The 20,959-nt window shown below is 38.0% G+C and overlaps 1 long non-coding RNA gene across 1 annotated transcript; it reads right to left on the bottom strand.

The window, feature by feature from the left end:
- Positions 1-480: 480 nt before the first annotated feature.
- Positions 481-5,812, bottom strand: LOC115928223. The gene is made up of 4 exons (XR_004065952.1): positions 5,706-5,812; positions 1,911-2,038; positions 1,203-1,330; positions 481-587 (listed from the first exon to the last, which is right to left on the bottom strand). It is a non-coding gene; the product is annotated as an uncharacterized LOC115928223 (long non-coding RNA).
- Between the last annotated feature and the right edge of the window lie 15,147 nt (positions 5,813-20,959).

Here is a 20,959-nt window from a genome sequence, read left to right as displayed (position 1 = left end):
TTTATAATATACCGGCAGTCATATGACCTTGACCTTTTGAACTTGTGTCCCCAAATTCTGACCAAATATTTTCCCCTCAAGAGACGTACAGGTACAAAACTTGATGCTATTTTGTCTAAATAATGTGATCACAGTAATACAATATGTTTGGAAATATATATATAAGCCCTGTGACATTTTATCTAAAGGCCTCCAAAATCCAAAAGATACACGTATTACTGGTAATGTGTCAACTGGTTCTTATGATATTGTACACCTTAGCAGTTATCATAAAGCCTTGTGACCTTTTATTCCATGATCCGAATATCAATCATATCATTGTCACCCACAATGTGGGAACATACCAAGTTACAAATTGATCCATCAACAGGTGCTCTAAGATATCACAAGACTCTTCATGGGACAAAATCTCTCAAGGGTCCCGACACATGTGATGAGATATATCTGGCAAAATCTTACCCAGCATTTAAGGACGTTTTACAGCCTCTTCACATTGACATGCATCCTGATGCTAAGCTGGTCTAAGTGCTGGTCTAGTATGTGGTTGTTCAAACTGCCTCTCGATCAAATGCGACACAGGTATGGTACTGTAGTAAACAAATACATGTAAGAAGACAATAATACAAAAATAACAAAACATACACAAAATGGCGTTCTGCATTTATGCATTGCTATCATAAACATATATTTCCTCTAAGCTATCAAGAAGTATAGGTGAGTTGTATGAATTTAAAAAAACTTTTGACATCTCAAGATATTGTTTTTTTCATACATATCCCACAAATCAATCTGTCATCAACTCATCGTCAGCTCAATCGGTAAGGACAGCGTGTTACTAATAGAACTTTGGATTTGACGTGAGGGTTCGAATCTCAGTTTATTCAGTTTTTTTGCCTTTATAAATAGTGGGGCAAAGCAATAAATAATCGAAGTCCAATTGTTTGTGACCTCTTTTTATGTATGAAAATGAGTTCATACTGGAATCTGGGCACGCTGGGGTACGAAAAAACAAGACCCGGCCTGAAACGACATACATGTAGCCGATTGGCCTTCCTAACATCACAATAAAAGAATTTGCTGAAAATGATGACATTCTGGGAGAAACGAGTCACTGTGTATGGAACCAAGTGATGTTAGGATGATAAGATGCATTTCAGTGTTTTCACAAAATCAAGGAGGGGTACAATTTTTGAAAATCTTACCCTGCATTTGGAGAGGTTTCACAGCCTCTTCACATTGACATGCATCCTGATGCTAAGGTGGTCTAAGTGCTGGTCTAGTATGTGGTTGTTCAAACAGCCTCTCGATCAAATGCTGCACAGGTTTGTTACTGTAGTAAAGAAATAAGAAGACATTTGTACATAATAACAAAAAAATATATACACAAAATGGCATTCTGCATTCATTGCTATCTTAATATGAGCACTGGTTTCTCTTACAGCACGGAAAGATCAAGATGTTAATATGACACATGTTCATTGGCTATTACACTGAATTTTAGTTTTTCTAGAAGAATTAATCATGTGTAACCATGTGTCGAATAAACCGCATACACGTCGTACAGTAATTTGTTGTAAAATCTGACACAAATTATTGCTGTATTAACCAGGAAAGCAGAGTTCTTTTTTAATGAAACTTTTACACATCATTCGGACATTTCTAACAATAGGTGAATAGGTGAACAGTTCATACTGGAATCTGGGCTCGCTTGGGTACGAAAAAATAAGACGCGGCCTGGAACGACCTAGCCGATTGGCCTTTCTAACATCACAATAAAAGAATTTGCTGAAGGTGATGACATTCTGGGAGAAAGGTGTCACTGTGTATGGAACCAAGTGATGTTAGGATGATCAGATGCATTTCAGTGTTTTCACAAAATCAAGGAGGGGTACAATTTTTGAAAATCTTACCCTGTATTTGGAGAGGTTTCACAGCCTCTTCACATTGACATGCATCCTGATGCTAAGGTGGTCTAAGTGCTGGTCTAGTATGTGGTTGTTCAAACAGCCTCTCGATCAAATGCTGCACAGGTTTGTTACTGTAGTAATCAAATAAGAAGACATTTGTACATAATAACAAAAAAAATATATACACAAAATGGCATTCTGCATTCATTGCTATCTTAATATGAGCACTGGTTTCTCTTACAGCACAGAAAGATCAAGATGTTAATTTGACACATGTTCATTGGCTATTACAATGCTGTCTTTCTATTTCAATTCAGTTTTTCTAGAAGAATTAATCATGTGTACCATGTGTCTAATAAACCGCATACACGTCATACAGTAATTTGTTGTAAAATCTGACACAAATTATTGCTGTTTTAACCAGGAAAGCAGAGTTCTTTTTCATACATCATTCGGACATATCTAGCAATAATTTTGGCATGGGATGAAAGACTCAAATGTCATTTTGGGCAATACCTGACAATTTCCAGGTGCACCTGTAAGGGTAGCACACCACTTGAGTCAAATCTTGTCAGTATACCAGGTCTCTACTTTTAACAGAAACACCACCCGTAATCAATAATCTTACAAATGAGTTTTAGTAGTCCAGTCCATTCCACTAATAAAAAAAAAAACTAAGAAAAAATAGTTTCCAGACTAATTGTATAATTTGAATACCCATTACAATACTACAGTAATCGTTAATGGGTCTGCAGATAGAGACTAGTCCATTGTCTAGGATGTACGCATCTACCATGCTTTGAATGTATTCAGGTAAGAATTGGCGCACACACAATGTACGTTTACTTTTACTTGGGCGCTTGCCTAATGCGGTGGTCACATCCCGCCGTACTTGCAAGTACGTGCTGTCTACGTGCAAAAACGTGGGCAAAATTTGGGTATCCGTACGTGATGAGTACCGCCTCCGTACGGATTTGAGAGCACGCAGACACACCGTAGCACTTTTAGTGCACGAGGAACTTTCGCTGCGTTCGGGCTGCGTTCGGGCTACCGATTCACCCCAGTGCGTGTGACGTGCGTGCCCGGTACTGCCAACGAGCGCACAACGCACTGACTCCGTGCGTCTTTTGAAGGCGCACGTGATAAGTGCGTGGTCCGTGCTTACTCGCCACTTCCCCAGTTCAGCTATCAAATGAGCACGTAGAACTCACGTGGACCGTACCGAGTGAGCACTTACAACGCACGTTGTTCGCACTGATTTATGCAGTATATAGTCTCTTCGGTGAAATAGGCGGCATCTTGAGGCAGCCTACATATACACCGTCCTACATATACACCGAGTTCATCGCACGTGCACGCACTTACAACATGCGTGTGAGTAAGAACACCGTACGTGAGCAGCACTTGTAAGTACGGCCACCGTGCGATAACGTGGCAACCGCACGGAGACCGTACGTTGTAAGCACGTACAACGCACTTACCACGTGCGCAACGTACGATGCACGCAACCGTTCACGGCCAGGCGTGGCGTGCGGGCCACGTACTTACACAGTGCGTGTGACGCGCGTTGCCGGTACTCCCTCCCTGCCTTTGCCACTCCATCCCTACGTTTTCAGAAAAACGTGGCGGCCGTGGCCTCCCCAAAAACCGTACGGACTAAAAACACGCATGGTGGGATGTGACCAACGCTTAACCAAACTATCTAGCCTTAGCTTGGCAAAGGAGTACGTGTTTCTCAAAAATGGGCCATTTTAGCTTTTTTCCATTCCCAGGGTTTTCAAGGTCCAAATTGTAATTAAGCAAACTCCCATATCAGCTTAGATTTAGGTTTCCGAGATATCAGGGGCCATATACACCCAATTACATAATTTGTATAGTACTGTATGGTAATGTAGATCTATATATCCACGTCCATGGAATTGTTGTTATAACTTAAGCGATTTACATGTTGTGTTGGGACGTATGGGATGCTGGCCTGGATCATCACCTTACCTTAAAGGGCAATGAAACTGTGGCTTTCGGTTATTATTATTATTATTGTTTAGAGGGTGAACAGACATTTGATTTAATACATAACTTGGCAATTTTGGCCTCCTGGATCCAATAAATCCTTACGTGAACATAGTAACATACCCACATTTTACTAATTCTTATGGCGGCAAAAGATGATGGGAGTGGCCATGTTCTTGTAAATTACCTGACATGCTTTGCAAACTCTGACGTACATGTATGTGCCAATGGTCGAACAAAAAGCTTTTCACTGATTTCAAAGCATCTACAAGTATTCAGATTTCAGACGATGGTTTCTTCAAGCATGTATGTAAATTGTAGTTGTACAGTGCCAGCCGAGCGCAAGGGGAAATTTTTAAATCAATTGCATGACGCGCAAAATCACAAGTGTACGTGTTTATGTCATCTTTGTCATAGAAAACATACTTACTGTACGAGTGGCTTAGTAAAGTGCGCGCCTAATGCCCAGGGGGGGGGGGGGGGGGGAGTGCACTCAGTCATAGATCTAGACCTAATGTAATAGTATGACGGGTATGTGCTGCTACTGCCTGCTAATACAGTTAACCTTTTAGTTCTACAACCATGCGCGTAGCCAGAGGGGGGGGGCGGTCGCCCCAAAAAAAAACGCCGGCCGAAAAGAAAAAAAAGAGAGAAAAAAAGAAGAAAGGAAGAGGATGTAGGAAGAAAAAGGATTAAGAGTCGAGAACGGTACAACGAATCGTCTTCTTTCTTTAATAATCTAATTAAAAACGTCAAAGCTTCCGTGCTATGGGCAGAGGAAGGGGATATTGATTCAAACAAGGATTACGAGTTGAGGACGGTACAACAAATCTTCTTCTTTCTCTAATGAAACGTCAAAAGAAACTGAATTTAGATAAGGATTAAGAGTCGAGTACGGTCCAACAAATCGTCTTCTTTCTCTAATAATTTAATGAAACGTCAAAGCTGCACCCACCTAGACCGAAAACTTCAGTCTCTCTAATCGTCGGTTGTTCCACTGAGACTACGTCTGGCTCCACTAGACCTCCGATTATAGATGACAACAAATGTCAGTTTTATTAAAGAAATGACCCAAATCAGATGGTTATTGCTGTCTACACCCACCCCCCTAGGGAGCCGCTACGCGCGCTCTGTGTTTCGCAGGCTTCGAGCTTGTATACAACGGCTAGAGCAACACGGTACTAGATGGATCTAGATCTAGTCTAGGGTCTAGTATTGTTTAGTAGTCTATTCCTGTTTTCGACGTCTTTGGCATCGGCGTTGGAGCTTCCTGGCCATGGAGTTCTATAAAGAATTTAGGGAGTCGGCATGATCGGGCTAACTCGGACCAGGCGACAACTCGGCCCAGCTGCAAAAACGGTCATTTTTTGCATGTTTAGGTTTAGGGTTAGGGTTAGGGTTAGGGTTAGGGTTAGAGTTAGGGTAAAATGACAAAAAATGACCGTTTTTGCAGCTGGGCCGAGTTGTCCCCTGGTCCGAGTTGGCCCGGATCCATTATTGATCGACAAATCTATCGCTTTCATATGGCCCCTGCTTCATATTTACTGCAGCAGCAGTCTTTCAGTTTGGCAGTTTCTAAATCAAATTCGCCACAAAAAAAACACAAAAATAATAATATTAATAAGTCATAAGACTAAGAGCCAGGAGCAATGGCAAAGGAAAAGAGGCCATGTTATATTGTCATGATTGTTAACGATAGATTTGTAGGCCTAAAGTTAGATCTAGTTCTAATTGTTCCTCCTAGATCTATTCTATGATTAAACTAACAACACAGGGTAAAGTACATACCAGCCTTCGTCAAGCTCGTCGAGTAAGCTGCCTCGACATCGACGTCGACAGCAATCATGTCGATCCTGCAAAAATGTGCATGCATTCACGTCACCGTTTGGCTTCCAGTCTAGCTAGCTACCCTCACGAGCCGCGAGTCGACCAGCACGCCTGGCCGGGGCCGGGCGGCCAGCGCCAGGGAGCTAAGACATATGGCGCGCATCGCAGTCGGATATCCTGGTCGCTCGATCAGGCGAAAATCAATACTGTACGAAAATGTTAGAGTTTTCCTAACCCTAGCTAGCCCTATATAGGCAGCTAACCACTGATCTCTACCCAATTCAGTGCAGCTAACCCTAGATTGTTCACATTATATTTCAACGCAAGTTGGCGCTTTTGCCTTTGAAATCGAGAGTCCGTCATGATCTTTGGCAAGATTTATACTATTTTGTAAACTTCATTTAAAAACAGGAAAATGCGTTTCCAGTAAAATTGACAGCGGATTTAAATTACAATTTACTCCTGCTAACTTGGTATAAAAGGGCAATCAATAAATCCAATAATTGGAGCCGTCAGAAAGGGATTGTGTTACGGGGACATGTACGAGTCCCCGTAACACGGCAAGTCCCCGTAGCACGGGGATATACCCCGACAGAATGTCCGCGTAGCACTAGTTTTACATAAATATATATATATTGTGACGAATATATGAAAATGATCTTTCTCTTTCTACTCTTTCTCTTTTTATATTCAATACTTGTAAATATTGTGACCATTATAAATATAAAATGTCTTTTCTGGTCGTTACTTATTTGTGACATGTTTTTAACGGATTGCTCTGAACGAGCGACTAATATAACAAGTAGCATGTGCTCTTGTTGATAAACAATGCTTAATTTATTCCACTATTGATCGATAACTTAATATTCATGTATTATTCATTAGTTTAAGGCGCGATCCAAGGTGCGCAGCCAATTAAATGATTGTATATGCGCGTACGGCTTTCTTTTCCATGCGCGACCCAACCAGTATAAATAGTCCGCGCGTGGGTTACTGGGTTACCCAGGTACGTGACTGACAGCTTTTTACAGGCTAGTACGCGACTACAGTTTTTGCAGACTACGTGTTACGCGAAAGGTGAATATAAATAGTGACTCATACAATGTTTACTTATGCAAATTTACTAGGATTGTTCCAAAATATGGAGTGAAAGGGATATTTTATTGTTCTATGGATCAATGCGGTCAGAGTGGTGTATATGAAGAGAGGTTTTGAAGTATTTTTGATGGTGATATATTAAGTTGGAAATAGGCATCTATATTTGTAATAGTTTGGATGGGGGGAAGCAAGACAGAATGTCCAGTACCGGTAGTGAATGGACGAAACGTCCTTGAACTTGTCTAGGACGGTCGGTGCGTCCTATTTTTAGAGGGACGGAACGTCCCATTATCGTTTTAGGGACACAGTGTCTCCCTTAAGTGTATAAATATTGGCATGGGATTATAGTTGAATTATTATAGAGATATCATTATACAAATACATGAAAGATGTTTTTCTTATGTGAAATGTCTATTTTGTGTGATTATCTTCTTCTTTGTGAAGATTATATTGCCATTTTTGTTAAGGAATAAATCTAGAATTGGTCAACCTATTTTGGAAGAGAGAGATTTTTGCTCTTTGGTGTCCTAATTGATTAATTTGGACACATAAAATTGAGTGTGATTCAGGTCGTTGGGCAGACTGACAATCTGTCCCAAATGCGGTCATATCTCAAGTCTAGCCATTTCTAGTTTAATTTCTATGGCCAGTTTAACTATGTTTGATAAGGAATATTACATTGTATTGTTGTCTTGATTTTCTCCTAGACTATGAATATTTGGAAAGGAAGGCTTCGGTCCTCTGTGACCTAATTAAGGCCGAAAGTCACCAGTGCCTCCGTAGTTTAATTCATATATTTAATATTGTATAACGCTTAAACTTATAACACATGTATTCGCCTATCTAGAGGGCGTGATACTCCGTAGATCGTATAATGATGTTTTAATGAACTTGATATTGTATATAGATATTGTATAGAAAGTGTATAAAGGATCGAGAGAGTTGGAGAAACAACTTTGTCGTATATCTATAGTTTATTATCTACATTTATTTAATGCATATATAACAGTTTATTACAGACATGAGTGTAACTCCCCCCCCCCCCCCCCTTTCTCCTTCTTCGTCCTGTCTTGGAAGGGACAGTGTGTCACTATGAACATGACTGACAATGAGAGCGGACAAAATATACAGTTCCTCAGGTAGACAAAGGAACATCCCTTACTGCTATTATGTAAAAATGTGTAGAACAGGTGTCACATGCATATTCACCTTTTTACATAATAGCTGTGAAGGGATGTTCCTTTGTCTACCTGAGGAACTGTATATTTTGTCCGCTCTCATTGTCAGTCATGTTCATAGTGTGTCCTTCAACCTGGAATGGACACAGAACGTTATATGTATAGACAATGCATGGGCTTGTCTTGGAGGACACAGTGTCCTTAGATTTGGACATGGACACAGTGTCTCTTTTCTTCCCCCCCCCCCCCTTCTTACTCATTTGAATTGCACTCATTATTGTATATAGCATGACATGTATATTAATAGAATGACATTGAATAGTGGACAGTTGAATATGTACACTCGTAGTTAATTAATTAAATAGCTGCATTTACGAGCCTATCTAAATCAGGCAATTATTACTTTACTACATAATTAAGAGGTGCGAACTTAAGACAGTAAGGGACGAATTCAATGGAATGCCGGTTATCTTTGAATTTAGAAAGTCAAATCTTATACAAGTATATTCTGGAGTAAGTTATAACTAGGAGATAAATACTCGAGGCTAGTTTATAACGGTGATGATGGATTTATATAGGTACAATGTTTAACCGACACAGTGTGTTAGCTTGTTACTTAATAAAGGAGTGGAAAGACTTTTGAAATCCTGGTCGGAAGGGTGTATTGGTTTAAATGTTTCATTCTTGTAGAATGGGGATGATAGGGACACATTGGCCAAAGGTGTCGGGCGCAGGTAGATAGTTGTTTCAAGGGGTAGGAGTACCGAGAATACTAGTAGTCGGTCAGAATAGAGTTACTTGTAATAGGAGTTAGAAAGAAATGCTAACTTTGGTTTGATAGCCATGGTGGTTTGTAAAGTTCGTTAGAAAAGCCTCTATCTAAGTTCAGTAAGTTTATACATGTACATTATTTAAATCGTATGCAGTCTATACTAGTCAATTAAGTGTTGACATCCTGTAAATATGAAGCTAAGAAATACTGTATAAATTATATAAGCAGTAAACATTTATTACAATAATTAATTAATGTACATCTAGTAGCAATCAGTAAGTTAGTAAGTTCATGGAAGTATTTCTATTCTTGTTGAGAGTTTTACAGTTCTTATGTTGTTGAACAGTTGCCTAGAAATGGCTTAGTGAATAATAAATTCATTATTCGACTTTAGATCGATTTCAAGTTACAAATCTTGTTAGTCTGGTTTGCCTAGTAAATTAAGTATGCATTGTTGATGATAGCGTACAAAATCTATAGTAGAATTAGAACTTACTGTAGGATTTATTACTAAACAGGAACACAAAACTTCGTCTGTATATTTCAGACAAACGGACTCAGGTCATCGTGCCTTATATATCGCTCGGAAGTGTGAAAGGGAATAAGATACTATTTTTGTTATTTAGTGAGTGACTGAGTGGAAGACTTGATACACAGAAATGAATGTATGGGACATGATTATGGTCTAAATGGTGTTGTGAGGCTTGTTAGAGAGACAAAAACATGATTAGTTCCTACTTAATGATACTTAATTACGGTATCAGGGGTGAGAATAACACTCACCTATAAAAGGATGGAAGATATTGTGAAGTGGTTTGAGACTCTAGAAGCTAACTTTGAGTGGAAATGGCCAAATCAATACAGGATTTTCCCAGAGTGAGACAGTGCGTCTTGCACGTGACGAGAGACAGATTGGGAAAGGACGAGACAGTGCGTCCCAAAAGGAAGCAATTGCCATACGTCACAATGACTTTAAGCGTATACTAGTAGAAGGACGCATGGTCCGGTTTCTTAGGAATCTGGGGGCCGTTTCTCGAAACCGTCATAACTACAAGATCAACGACATCTCTCCACTGTCACGCAACTTGTCAGCTAAGTGTTTCACGAAGCCGTCTTTGCCAAGATGAGCGACAACTTCCGCGACAAGCGAGTTGTCACTGCTCCGAACCTGTCATATCTTTTTAATTGCTGTAAAGCGCCACCACAAGTCAGTTTGTTGCCATTCCATGGGCCGCGAAAAGGACGATTAGTTTCACTATCATTTTGAGAAAAATATAGACGAGTTCGGTACGTAATTCTCTGGAATACGAAATGCAAATGTACAAAAGTGAAAATACAAATTATACAGAAACTTTAGATAAGCGGAATATAAACATTAAATCACAAATCATTAAACTATGACATATAAATAAGAGAGGTAAGAATGTTACACACCGTTTTCCATAGTCGATCCATAGTCTTTTCTTAGGATACCGTCATACCTTTGTGGCCTATGTGCATTATTATTCCCTCTCTAATTACTTCTTCCAAATTATATTTTAAATATCAAATCAATTATATAACGAGTATTTATGAGACTCTAGAATAAAAAACTGGCTGAGAAAAGACAAATTTGCCTAAAATTCCTCGTCACAATAAACAAAAAAGTACGTATTGATAAACTATCACATTACGGTATCCTTCAACTAACTTTTGATTCGACTGTCGAAAAAAATCATTCACCGGTTTTTCTTCAATTTAAGAATCTTTACAGAAATATGCAAATCGTTTGATGATGTAAATATGATAATTACACTATTTATTATTTATTTTAGGAGAATTTATACGTATATATTTCTTTTTGAACAAATTTAGCCCCAAAACTTGTTTTGGGTTATTCTTGATAAATCAAATGGATCGTGACAAAGACTATGTTCTTGAGCTGCTAGTATCGCGATATATCGATATCATGTCTGTCATGGCTTTGTGAAACGGTTTATCCGCTTCATGACATCTCCGTAGGTCGCCGACAAAGATATGACTGTCATGGAGTTGGTTTCGAGAAACGGCCCCCTGTGTATGTAAGTGAGAGTGTATCAGATTACAGAGTGAATGTAAACACACAAACCGTGTTGTTTTGGAGATCCTAGCGCTCCAGATTAAGACTAGGTGGTGGCAGCAACCGTCAGAATTAAGGGTATAAGAGACTGACATAAAAGTGGTTATGAATGTAGTCTTCTTTCCAGACCTGTTTTACTTGTATTCCCTATATTGATAGAATTCGCTATAATGGTAGCAGGAGAAAGTTTATGTAGCGATGGGGATGATTTTGGGACAATGGTGGAAGCATATTAACCACCCCCCTCGATTCCCCGATTCCCTAGAACCGTCACAATGGTGGCCTTTCTATCAACCCCCCCCCCCCTCTTCTTCCCTGATCACACGCCAGAACCGTCACAATGGTGGCAGCGGTGGGATTTCTATTAAAACCACCCCCCCCCCCCTCTCTGATTTCACGCTAGAACCGTCACAATGGTGGCAGCGGTGGGATTTCTATCAACCCCCCCCCCCCCCCCTTTCTTCCCGATTTCACGCCAAAAATCGTCACAATATATATACTTCGATTTGGTCTATTCCTCCGTACAGACTACAGTGCTCAATGCTTATAGGCGTGAAACTCGGAATTGCAACCATGTTCCATTAGTCTGCCTTATTCACTATATACATATATATATATATATATATCCGTAATTTCATGTTTTGTTTTTGTTTCTTAGATGACCTGTGTGTGCCAGTTAACCCTTGCCAAAATGCAGGGACCTGTAATCCTCGAACGTTTGACAACAACAAGTCCACTTTTACCTGTACGTGCGCACTGGGCCAGTTTTGGACAGGAACTCTCTGCGCTACGCGTGAGTACAAAGGGTGTTATTATAATTTTGCCCCGGGTGCCATTTGGCTTCAGTATCTGTTTCTTCTTCTTCATCTTTATTTTATAGAATAATGGGCCATTTTTATTCATTTAGGTCAACGAAATACAGTGAGTTTTTAATTATTAAGTCAGTATAATCAAGGAAATCCTGCTGGTCATGTTCTAATAAACCTTTATTGAATTGAATTTATTGAAAATTCTTGTTTATGGATATAATGTGCAGGCCTGCATTTTACGTGTGTCTTTTTGGGTGTTTGTAACTGTTACAAATTTGCGAAACCAAAAAATTGGAATTGCAAAGACAGTCCATGAAATTACAAAAAATACACGCCAATCCCCTCGCATTTTGACTGCGTTAGTATTTATGATGATGATTTATTATTGATGATGAGGACAATGAGTGCATGCTTCAGAGATTCAACAAAAGGTTTGCATCCTTCGTTTACTTTCTGTACGTTGTATTTCTTACACGACGCGTCAAGCAATACTGTCAACAACTGATAATCATGACACGGTATTGAAGCCGTTTAGTGATCGTCAGTACTACTGATGTTTCACTAATCTCATGTCGTTTAATCCTTTAAATCGTGCTCTATAGCGTCTGGATGTACAAATATCCGGTGTGAGAATAACGGCAATTGTATTACCAATCCTGGTACTGGGGGGTTCGAGTCCTGTGTCTGCACTTCTGGTTATTATGGAGTATTGTGTGGTAATGGTAAGTTATTCAACGAGCCATTTAATAAACAAAATACGACAATACGATCGCTTTTGAAGATATCTGCGATTTCACCTGATTAAAAATATCTTCTGTTAAAATTGTTACTTTCCTACATATAGAGTGTACATGTAAATAATGAAAGAATACAGGTATGTTTAGATATCCCTAATCATTTGGTCACCACATTATGTAGATAATCTAGCTATTGTTTCCAACCTATGACATAATTATGTTTAATTCATGTATAACAGCTTTGGTATACTTTGTAATATCTATAATACAAACGAGATCTCACTGTAATTCACTTTAACTTTTAATATCGATGTTTCTAGCATTATGTCCTCAGAAACCTTCAAAGTGTCACCGTTTTGATATATGCACGGTGTCTGCAAGCACTATGCAGATATACCATTACTCTAGTCATCAAGATCAGGCTTGCCCCCAAACAATGTATGTACATTCTCAACTCCCTGGGGAACATTTAGCCAGTCACCATTTAGGACACGCTGAAAAAAAATGAATAAATCACAATGAAATATGTACCCCATATTTTCGGGTTTAATTTATCATCTGCAAGGAGACTTGGAAATCATGCAAATTAAATGTATTCCCTTTTTTATTCAACCTACGACCTTTGCACTTCAGGTCAAGTGTTAAACAACTCAACTTCGGTACCTTAGATATTGTTCATGCATGACTTATTACATGTAAACTTTGTTTATTGCTAATGCAGCATACCCATGTACCAACGACCCGTGCAATGGACGAGGTAGTTGTGCTAATATTGGGACAGTTGCTCCCTTCTCCTACCAGTGTACTTGCTCTTCTCCATACATTGGAATCACATGCGCATATGGTAAGTTTGTTGAAGTGTTAGCTTTAAGCTTTTGAATTTCTATGTGTTAGTCAGGCCTTTTAAATCATGGAATCTATCATAGCATCTTCATTAAGTTTATATATTCATTCATACACAACACAAATATTCAAACTTCTCAAGTCAAAGCCTCACAAATACTTTTATCTTTTATACCATATCAACTTTTTTTATTCTTAAAACAAGTCACCTGATAAATGCAAAGCGCAACCAACCAATAAGGAGCTCCCATGGTAACTTTATTACTCAGCAAACTCCCTGGTACAAATATACATCCTACTCAAATCAGGAAAGGAAAACAAAATCTATTTTCGACAGCTACGAACTCATAAAGTCTGAAGCAGTGGACATGAGGGTAAATTTGTCCGCAAGGCATTGTCATTTATAGTATGCTTACCTTAACCCCCAAAAAGCGTTGTACTTTTTGAAAGAAAAGTTTGTAATGGCGATCATCTGTTTTGGGGGACAAGTCCTTTATACAAAAAAAAGTTACCATACTTTTTTTCCTGACGTAACATACATGTATTCGAATTAGAAGAAACAAATCATTTGTATGCATAAGGCTCTGATGTTTCACCGACATTATTTTAATTTTTTCTTCAGAGGATCCTTGTCACATGACGAACAATCCATGTCGGAACGGTGGAACGTGTTCATACATGTTTCCTGTAGCCGGCACGGTCAATGCTCCCACTGTGCAGTGCTCCTGTCCAGCAAACATTTACTATGGAGCCAATTGTGAGTTTGGTAAGTTCATATTAGGTGGAGCACTTTTGTTATGCACACACATACCTCTACCTTCCGACAAAATGTATTCTTGGCCTTAAGGAGAACAAAAATATCTTCCAAATGTCAGGGTCATCTGACAACCAATCTTAACATAAATTGTTATCACATGTGTTCATGGCGCTCGTGTGCGTGTGGGTGTTTAAACAAAAAAATAATGTTCATCTCATTTCCTACTGAAAAAAATTGGTACATGCGATAGGTCGGGTTGAATCGATCCGCGATTGGCTCCTGTTTCGTGGGCTCCAGGGCTTAACCCGATCGTTACGGTCAGGCTGACATGGAGCTCATATTCCTCAATAAAGAAAGTTGTACATTTTGTTATAATTTATGTTCTGGACATACTCCATATTGTATTATCATGAATTTGAATTTGTAACAGATTTGATACATAATCCCGAAGAATTTGTATTGATTAATTTGTGTCTTTCATATTTTCTTTTAGCTTTTCCATGTACTAGTAATCCCTGTCAATTTGGAGGTTCTTGCACCAACGTGGGATTTTCTAATTACGACTGTAATTGTATTAATCCCTTCATTGGAGAAAGATGTCAAGCAGGTAGAATTCAATTCATTTCTTTACCCTACAACTTTTGTTAAAGCCTTGAACATTCTACATCATGCACAGAACGATAGTTTCCACATAATAATCGTTACAATTGGGCTATTCCATGTTTATTTAGATTAACATAACCCCGATCAGGAACAACATTATTATATTTATTCTCAGTCATTAGTTTTGTTCAGACCTAAGTTATTACACAAATATTTCGAGTATCCAGTAGTATAGACCCCGTAATGATGAACCTGATTGTACACATTGGTTGGAAAAGTCATTGAGAATATTTTTAAATTTTAAAAATGCGTTTGATGTTCTTCCATTAAATTGCGGCCATGAAATTATGTACAATTATTCCTTCTATTACTCTACTGCAGTTGACAAAAATGGTTTTGTTATACAGTATGAGGATTTTTCACGTTCTTTGTCTTCATAAATAGTTGAACCGTGCATCTCCGACCCGTGTTTGAACGGTGGGATCTGCAGTGGCTCTGTAACCGCCGGCACTACAACTACTTCATACTCATGTGCATGTGAAGGGGTGTGGGGTGGACTAAGGTGCGAAGTTGGTGAGTATAATCAGATGAATAGTGTAATTCAGTTACAATATCCTTTCCGAAATAAAATATTTTTCCATGCAAAAGGAGATTAGACGATTAGGCCCTACGAGATTGTTGGAAATATTAGATGAGATCAGAGTTATCTTCAATTTTATAACGGGTGTTTGAAAGAACCCCAAGTTGAACATTTCCTGTCGAAAGAATATTTACCGGTAACGCTGTAAGAGGATTGTCCGTTATACTTTCCATTGAGAGTTCGATTAGGTATCACTGAAGACCATTATTGATGGGCGAGTAAATTTTGGTCAAAAATATTACTAACCAATCCAATACGAGGTTAAAATAATAACAATGGATAAGGATAACGAAGTCGGTCGTTCGTTTGCTCATTAGATGCCAATTAAGTTTAATAGTATAAATATTGCTCAATATTTAACTGGGCACATCAGTATGGGGCGAATCTTGTCCCAGATTTTTTTTTTTTTATTATTATTTTTAAACATTTAACCTACAATGTGTAAGAAAAATTGCCCTTTTTTTTCTAACCATCGGCCCGTGTACCGAGGGGACGCTAGGCATATGTATGCAGGATGTACTGAACTAATATGTTCTCGAACAGATATATGAATATTCATGGTATTTACATATTGATTGGGCGGGCCTGTTAACTTAATGACACCAAACACATCATAACTTTTATAAGGCATTATAGAAGCTTGTGATTGATATAAATACATTGTAGATGGTTAGGTATTATAGGTTGGGATATAGGTTAGGATAGGTCAAGATGTGTTAAGTTATGATAGCATTGGTTAGGATAAGTTAGGTTATATTAAGTTATGATAGGAAAGGATAGGATAGGTCAGGTTATGTTAAGTTTTGCTAGGATAGGTAAGGATAGGTCAGGTCATGTTAAGTTATGATAAGATATGTTGGATAAGTCAGGTTATATTAAATTATGATAGAATATACTACATTAAGACTCATAGAAACAACCGGAAGATAGTAAATGGCTTTACGGCGAAAAACTGTTTACTATACTTTTTGATCCAGCCAGGTTAGGGAAATAAGGGGGAAAATTTGGCAAATTTTGCTTAAGAACACAACATTTCATTTACTCAATATCAGTTGGGTAAATTTTGACTATTTTCAGGCAATCACTGCAAAAGAGAATTGGATTTCTTTTCAGAGTTGGGCAAATTTTTCCTTCAGAATTAAAATTTCTTTACGCTAAGATTGGGCAGTACGGAACTTTGATAATGTGTTTTAGGGTAAAATTAATTGGACGATTGATTTGCGTGTATGTATGCATACACATTTATCTCGGCCCGTGTATACACATACGCCGTGTTAAAAGGGGAACCCGAAGGGATAAAACATAAACAAAAGATAATACGATACTCTCCGAACCCTACTTTCCACCCATTCGTTGGTTTTCGTTCACTGAGTAAAGCCAGCGCACCTCATACTAACTAACCTTCATACGCCTCTGGTACTTCCCAACAACTCCCCTCCTTAATAAACCTAAAGCCTCGGTTACAAATGCCATTACGAGCTGCTACGAATGCCGTACGAACGCTTTCAGACAATGGACATTCGGGAAGACAGTGGAAAAACAGGGAGATTCTTACGAAATTATCGTTCGTACGAACCTTTGTGACCGTAGCATAACTAGAATGCATGTTTACATTTATTCAATTGTTTCTAGGCTAATCGAGAGCATCTATTTGTAATTAGGTGTCATGCAAAATTTACATTTCTGCTGAAAAACTGTTTTTTTCCAGGTGCATGCTCACCGACGAACCCATGTATAAATGGAGGAACTTGTCTGTCCAACGCGGATGGTACCTTCCAATCTTGCCTATGCCTGGCGGGATATACTGGTAGCATTTGTGAAACTGGTAAGTATTTTGCCAGGTGAAACTTGTTTTCTTCTTCATTTCCGTTATTACGAAAACTCCAGATACATAGTATTTCAGCATGAAAATAGCCATACATTTGGTGAATGGAGCCGGTCAAGATGGGCCCGTCCAATACACATTTATGACAACGAATCAAATATTTATGACAAAAAATCAATCGTTGAGAATAATCATTGAATTACAAAGAATCAACTTTTGGTTTGCACTAACGTTGAAACGATTTTGTCGTTCTCAAATGATTATAATTATACACAAAATAATCATAACCCTGCATATATGTATACAGTATGTAGATTAAACTATCTACATAATATGATTAAGATATATACCACTATTGATGCCTCAAGGCTAGTTTATTTATGAAGCGTGAACAAAATTGTCCATGTCCTCTACGATTTTTGTGTATAAATAAATATGCATAATGTTTATATAGATAGTGCCCTCTTTCTGCTTAATATCTCTTTACTTCGAAATTTTGCATTAAATGTTACTTTCGTTGTATTGTTGCTTCTAAATACTTTTTCCTTTTAAAACACAGAGGGAAAACCCCTGTTTGGATTTTGTTTAGACATAGCATGTTGTAAACGGTTTTCCGGTATCAGGGTACTTCCCTGCAGCATTTTTAGGTGGACTACCTTAAAAAAATATGCTGCTTGAAAGATATGTAGGCCACTTTTAAAAATGGCCGCTATGTATATCTAATGTTTAACGATTTTGAAGATAAATTGATAATAGAAACTCATTTCACAATGTGTGAGGTTTCATCTAAGAGAGAATTAAGAATTTCGAAGATGATACCTCATTTAAGAATTTTTTCAAGATCATGAACTGCGCCAAAAACATATTTCTTAATATTGAATAAGTTATTATCATTTATGACTTTTGAAACTTTCTAGAAATCTGTCCGCAAATATGTTTTATATTATATCTAAATTGCAAATTCATTGAATTTTTATAACATAAAAAACACGTTTCAGCGATCTAGAGTTAACACTTTGATATGAGCTAAAATTTCAATCATGTTTACTACGGGCTGCCTTCTTCATATCAACACAAACAAAGATGACTATTTTGATAGGTAGTGTGATGTAAGATGATGCAGTTTCATCATATTTTAATTATATATATAATTCTCTCTTAGTTCCCGTTGATAGCTTTGGTAATAATATGTCTAATTGTATAGCAACCAATATGTGTGCTCATAAACCAAATTGGCTGTAATTCATGTATTCATTTGGTATAATTTCAATGGGGTAGCCCTGTCAGTAGTTAGAATACTGTTATACTTGAGGCACCGCATAACGTAGATAATACAGAAAACATGTACATATTAATTATTTAAATGGTGAAATAACAATCAGGATGTTTTTTTTCAGGTTATTTAAACAGAATAAACAAGTAAAATGAGGCGTGTGCACAATTTCGTGTCGATCGATCGCTCAATGGCTGAGATCTTTGAGTGGGACGTCATACTACCTCCAGTCTCTAAAACATCTTTTATTGTTAAAACGACCGATAATGAACGTATAAAAAATGATTTAATTTCTGTGTATTTTTTACATCTATTCATTAGTTTTCTGATATTGGTTGGTCAGACAACTGTCGTTTCTCTGTTATCTCCTGTTGTAACTTGTATACCTACGTTTACAGAGATTCCGTGTTATGTAACCAGAAACCCATGCCAGTTTGGAGGAGTATGTACATCAACTAACCAGGACCAAAGCTTTGTCTGCACTTGCCTTACCGGATATCTTGGAGTTACATGTCAATTCGGTATTATACTGCATTCTCTTATGCTTTGATTTTTTTAGAACAGGTTGCCATTAAATAATGTATTTACTGTGGCATCTATTAGAATTTTTAAAGGTCGTAATCTTGTCTTACGTTAAACGGTGTTTATTTTCTTCTTCTTTTTTTGTACACGAAATGATAAAGTAATTGCCACAAGTGCATCAAGTCTTTCGTGTTCTTTGCGCATGGCTGTTCGTCAACGAAACGGAGTTAAGTCTTTTGTCAACTATATTTGTTGCTACGGCAGGCAGCCAGTGAAAACGAATTCATTTAATCAAATTGTGGAAATGCAAGCATTACTTTGTTATTCCTGGCTCATTTTTCCTGATTGAGGTGTCATATGAAAGGGCAGAAAATGAACTTTCTAGAAATGTGATTTTCTCTTTGAAATTCAGATACCACCCTAAAATGATTTTTTTTGTTGGTACCCTCTCTTCAAATTCCTTTTAATCCACTCATGCGTGAAATATGCATCATATGAGTTACATCAAATGAAAGGAGGGGAGTTAAGCCTCACAAATATGTGTCCTTGTTTTCGTTCACGTTCTTCCCAATTAATTGCAATGACGACCTTCGTCATTGCCTTGTTTTCGTTCACATTCTGCCCCATTAATATTCTCCTTTTCCTTATCGTCCGGAAATCCCATTCGTTTTGCACGTAGTGCTTGTCATCACTAATTATGGACAATTATTCCTTCTATTACTCCACTTTCCTCATGTCCGTTTCCTTTCAAATTTCATAGGCATAGTCTCTAACATCGCATCAAGGTCACTACATTCTTCGATTCTCGAAATCGCTCATGCATAACCGTCCAGGCGCCATTTTGTCCGTTTCTGGTCCATTTTAAGGCCTTTCTTTTTACCTTCCTATCTCCACTATCCTAGATCCTACAAACTTCTAACAAATTCCTTTAGATAGTCTAAGAGATGTTCGTTCATCAGCGACGTATAATCTGACCTTCAAAATGCCATATTCGTACTCAAAAATCAATTACGAAACCTACTCCGTCAAAAATCTCTCAAATTCTTGAAAAATGGACCCCTAAAAATCTGAAAAATGCCATTCCTTTCTCATATAAATTCCGTTTTGTATTTAAGTCTCACAGTTTCCTTATCCCACAATTGCACTTAGCCATGCCAAATTTCATGCTCCAATGGCTATGCAAAACATAAATAGCGCCCTCTAAAGTTCTGGGAATTGGCTTTCTTTCTGTGGCCGTATCTCCATTATGGCTTGGCAAACCCGTACCTTTTTTTGGATAAAGATACTTGAAGATATGCCCTTTCCAGCTATATACAAAATTATATACCCTATTATTGACCAAATTTGAGAAAATTGCCCTCCAAATATGCAGTTTTCAAGAAAATTGCGAAATAACTTCAACTTGCTCTAAAATTACGATCCTTATGCCTACAGCAATGAAACTTGGCAGACATATGTATCCATATACGTGACAACTGTCCGCCAAGTTTGATACATTTCAATGACGTCAGCGCAAAGTTATCGCCAAAAATTATGAATTTACTGTGCATTACGTAATAGCGCGTCTAATGCGTGCAGTACATTGCGCACAGATGACAATGGTGTCAAACTGACCGCAATGAAGTGCCCTTCTGAATGATACCAAACACGTTATACGTTATCACAGAAAATTGTGAGTAAATCGCATTTGAACAAGGATCGCTATACGAATTCCCGCCGAGTTTCCGCCCGATTATAACACGTATCGGTTATGACGTCATTTTTTCAGACTGCTTTTCGCCCCCTAAACGTCCTTATTTTTCCTTGAAAATGGGCAGTGACATTACGAGTTGCAATACGCAGGGCACCCCAAGGCCGGATTTTTAAAATTGGTCAAGGGGGCCATTTAAGACGCCATTTTGTCCTATAAATCTTTTTTGAATCACGTGTTTCGATAGGATTATCATAGCAAAAAATAAAGTGGTTTACAATAACCACCATGAAATTCTCTTTCCAATAATACCAAATACGGCCCATGAAAAGATATAAAGAGGGAGAGAACAAAACAATTTAAATCCGGT

Source organism: Strongylocentrotus purpuratus, unplaced genomic scaffold (assembly GCF_000002235.5).
Source record: "Strongylocentrotus purpuratus isolate Spur 01 unplaced genomic scaffold, Spur_5.0 spur5_scaffold_21, whole genome shotgun sequence".
Taxonomy (NCBI): Eukaryota; Metazoa; Echinodermata; class Echinoidea; order Camarodonta; family Strongylocentrotidae; genus Strongylocentrotus; species Strongylocentrotus purpuratus.
Note: the sequence above shows the minus strand (reverse complement) of the source record. Positions and strands in the feature narration are given on the sequence as shown.